The 4,670-nt window shown below is 47.3% G+C and overlaps 1 pseudogene; it reads right to left on the reverse strand.

Annotated features, from left to right (window-relative positions):
• Window positions 1-1,980: 1,980 nt before the first annotated feature.
• LOC134378875 (dead end protein homolog 1-like) lies at window positions 1,981-4,155 on the reverse strand (annotated as a pseudogene).
• Between the last annotated feature and the right edge of the window lie 515 nt (window positions 4,156-4,670).

Here is a 4,670-nt window from a genome sequence, read left to right on the forward strand (position 1 = left end):
AGTGAGCAGGACTGAAGCCATGTTGGGAACTAAAACTGCATGGGTTCTAAAAGATTTGAATAGGACACGGATGTTTTTTTTTTTTTTTTTTCCCTTGGACTTCATTTCTCTGAGTTCTCTCTTTCCCCATGGTTATTTGATATTTTGAACCTCGGTTATGGGGCAAGATGACATTATTTACATGGACGTGAAGCTGTTCTCCGGTCGACCTGGAGCTGCAGAATTGCATGTGCTATCCAAGGAAGACTCACTAAAGCTATGCTGAATCCATCCCTCCAACAGGACCCTGAGATAACAGCAAGGACCGGAGCAGAAACCAGACGGAGGCTGGCTGAGACTGCACCTGGTTCCTTGCACGTGCCCCTCCCTCCTGCTTTTCATTTTTCATACTCCATTCCCTCCGCTCCCCCTTAAAGTCCCCTGAAACCCTAAAGTGGTAGACAGTTCTAGTCTGTCTCCTTAGACATCTGATAATGAACTTCCTGCCTCGCACCAACATTTGGGACTCACCAGTCTTTTGTTTCTGATTGGTGAGCAAGCGGTGGGACCTGGATGCCAGTAACATACTTGTAAATGTAGGAGGATAGGACATATTTGATTGAACTATTTGCAGCTCAAGATGGGGCTTATAGGACTTCAGCTTGTGTTAGTTGATTGGGAGAGGGTTCAAGGAAGGGGTGGTTTTGTTCTAGACTGGGTGCTGTCAAAAAGCAAGAGCAATTCTATGATTATCTTAATTTTTACTTAGAAGCAGGCCAAATAGTGCAAGAAAGGGAGACATCTGGCCATTTTGTGGTTTGGACAAAGTTCTTGTTTTTGTCTGTTCTTAGACAATTAGAGAATGGTCTTGGTTTTTATCTTGCTCCAGAAAGGTAACAGAGAGAGTGTTCTGGGACATGGTTTATGTTCAGTAGGAGAACGCCATGGCCTGGCTCAGCTATGGTGGTCAGGGGCTGCTTTTTTCTTTCTCAAAGTTCACATTATAATCACTTGTTTTGTTACTTTTTTTCTTTCTTTCAGTTTTTTAAAAGATGATCGGTAAGGGGATCTTAACCCTTGACTTGGTGCTGTCAGCACCACACTCTCCCGACTGAACCACAGGCTGGCCCTTGTTTTGTTTCTTTTAATCAAATATCTTCTGTGTTAGTTCATTCCTGTTGCTTATAACAAAATACTTGAAAGTGGGTGATTTGTAAAGAAAACAAAATCTATTGCTTACAGTTTCTGAGGCTGGGAAGTCCAAAGTCCATCTGGTGGTGGTGACAGTGACCCCGGGGTCTCACATTGCAAGATGGTGGAAGCTGAGAGAGCAAGACAGAGAAAGACAGGACCTCCTCTTCTTTTAAAGTCCTCAGAACCACACCCCAGTCCACGATTTTTAATCCATTTGCTCCTGCATGGTCCTACAATCCAATCACCTCATCAAGGCTCCACCTTTCAGCTACCATAATAGTCCCACCCTCTTAACAGTCACAGTGGGGGCTAAGTTTCTTTCTTTCTTTTTTTTTTTTTTACACCAACCAGGGATTTAATATAAATACAAGCAGCATAGAGAAACTGAAAACTATACATAAGCCAAACCCAGATGCCAAGAAGTGGGGATGAAGGCAGGATTTCTGACCCTTTGGTTCAGCCGGCCCCACAAATAAAATCCAACCAAAAGAAATCAAGAAAATAACCATGATTCCTACTGAGCTGTGGGAGAAAGAGGGGTGACGGGACAAAGGTAGGTGTGGGTGTCACCATGGGGTCAGGTCTGACCCTGGGCTGGGAGGGGGAGGGCAAGGTCCTTCACCAAAGCATAAGCCAAACCCGATCCACCCAGGTGCTATGAGGCCCTGCCTGAGCAGGGAGGCTGTGTCACACATGCGGCAGGACCCCGCCCCTCCCCCAATGGGATCAGACAGTGGCCACCCAGGCCTGCTGGGCTGGAGACTGAAACAGGCGCTTCCTCCTTGTTTAGGCTGCCTGTGGTGAGAGGACGGGGTCACTGCTTCATGATGGCACCTGGCTCAGCCCCAGCAGACCACAAGAAGCCGGCCCCAGACTCACTCAGTGCCTCCAGCAGCTGTGCGGACACCGCATCCATGGCTAAGTCATGCCCGTCCTGCCCATCTGCGGCCAGCGCAACCCAGATAAGACCGCTGAAAGGCACTGGATGACCAGGGATCACCACCTGGTACCGGAAGTGGTGCCAGCCAGCAGGTCCTGTGCCCAAACACTTGGTGAGGAACACCGGGCTGCCCAGCCTCATTTGTTGGCACAGTAGCTGGAGGGCAGCCCAAGCCCCTTGGGACCCTAGCCTGTCCCTAGCCAAGGCCAATCGGCTACCCTGCGGCTGTAGACACCGCAGTGAGGCACCCGCAAGCTGTTGGCGGAGTCGCCGCTTCGGGTCTGGCTTGAGCCACTCCACGGCCACCTGCCCTGCACAGAGGCTGACAACCCTCCCACCAGGGCCTTTGGGGCCATGGCCGCCGGTGGCGGTGCGCTGCGAGCGGAACTTGAGCAGCGCGATCTGCGAGGGCGCCGCCAGGGCTGGGCAGCGGCAGCGCCTCCTGCAGGCCGGGCCCGGAGGCTGCAGCGCGAGCAGCAGCGGCGGCGGCTCCCGTCGGCGGCGACCCATCCACGCGCAGCTCGCTCTTCTCGCCGCAGCGGGCGGCTGTGCAGCGTGGTCATGGCGGCCTGCGCGCCGCGCCGCGAGCTGCAGCGGGCGTCGGGAAGCCGCGGTTCAGGCCGCCGAAGGTCATCGGGAGGTGGATCTCGCAGGAGGCCCGCGCGCTGCCACAGTGGGATCCCCTGGTGCTCGGAGAGGTCCTGGGGCAGCCGCCCGAGAACACCTCCGAGCCGGCCTGCGGGCTGCCCACCCGGCCTGGGGCTGGCCCGCCGTCCTTCCTCTGCCCCTCCACCTGCACCAGGCGGACGCCAATCTCCCTGACCCGCGCCTCCATCGCCGCCTCGTTCTCTGGATTCACCTGCTCACCCCTGAGCTCACACGCCGGCTTGGACTCCTAAGTTTCTACTACAGAAAACCTGGGGAGTACAAGTCAAGCCTCAATGAGTTTGGGGGGACACAATTCAATCCACTACGCTTTCCCCCTACTTTAAAAAAAAATGATTTTTTGAAAACCAGGTCAGTTGTCTTATTAAAAAAACTGTCATATTCTGGAGCAATCTGATTGTTTCTTTGTGATGGCATTTAACTTGTTCCAATAAGCTGAACATAGGTCTAACAGCTTAGAATGGTTAAATAAAACTTTTTTCTGGCAAGAATACTTTCTGGACGATGTCAGGAGGTGAATACATCCTGGCAAGAGGTATGGAATACAATAGTAGATTGCCTCAGTGCTAGTGATGTTAAATTTGTTTAATTTATTATTATTTTTTAGTGATGTTAAATTTCATAACCTGGTTCAAGTTGACAGCAAACTTCTTCAGTATAAAGGATGGTCAGTGAGCCAGCCATTTGTCTGTGGGTACTTTGGTGCTATGCAAGTATCTGCTTCCCAAGACCCTCTTTCCAGCTTCAATTACCCAAACCTAAGTCGATGACTTTATTGTTCATTCTACATTTATTAGATGGCACTTTTTTCTTTTTTTCTTTTTTGGCTGGCCAGTACCGGGATCTGAACCCATGAACTTGGTGTTACAAGGCTGTGCTCTAAACAACTGAGCTAACCAGCCAGCCCCCTAGGTGTCATTTTTCTATAAGCAATTTTCTCTTCTCATCTGGGGATAAACTGCAGTTCCTCCTAAAACAGGGCGTACTTCATCATTTTCCCTTTCAATGTTGAATTTATTATGTTACTTAAATGTTTCTTTTCTTTTCCTTTTTTCAATGCTGGATTTTAAAGTAAGAATTAGCCATATGAGTCATCTCAAATCATGACAAATAAGTGTTTCGCCCCCTTCGTTTCCAGTATCATTAAGGATTCATGGATTTTTTTTTCAATGTTTTATAAAAAGTTATTACTATCCTTTCTTCGTGATGCTCAAATTGTCCCAAATTTGGGCAGTGGGAACTCCTTCAAGTTGGCTATGTAACTGCAGACAAGAGACTTAAGTCTATGACTTGACAGAATCCATCTTTTAGGGCCACGGGTCAGATCCAGCCTCCTGCCTGTTCTGGTAAATATAGTTTCCTTCGAACACAGCCATGCCCACTTCATTCACATATTTTCTCTGGCTGCTTTTTACACTCTAAAGGCAACAGAAACCACATGGACCCAAAATCCTAAAACATTTTCTATGGGGCCTTTTACAGTAAAAGCTTGCCAACCCCTATTTTAGAGGCAATTGATAACATGATATTCTGTGCAAAGGGCTGTTTGTCAGATTACTCTTGTTATTTAATAATTTAAACTGTTTTAAATTTATTTTTCTAATTGTTGCTTAGATAGCGAAATACATTTGATTTTTGTATAGATTTTGTAGCCAGTGAATTTCTTAACTTATTTATTAATTCTAATAATCTATCTGTTGATTTTTTTGGATATTATATGATTATGTTATATACATATAATTTTATTTTTTCCCCTTCTAATCCTTATACCTTTTACTTTTTATTTATTGCCCTAGCTAGAACCACCAGTACACGTGAAATAGAAGTGCTGAAAACCAGTATCCCGTCTCTTTCATAATATCAGGTAGAAAATTTTAATTACTTTAAGTAC

This window comes from Cynocephalus volans, chromosome 5 (genome assembly GCF_027409185.1).
Source record: "Cynocephalus volans isolate mCynVol1 chromosome 5, mCynVol1.pri, whole genome shotgun sequence".
Classification (NCBI taxonomy): Eukaryota; Metazoa; Chordata; class Mammalia; order Dermoptera; family Cynocephalidae; genus Cynocephalus; species Cynocephalus volans.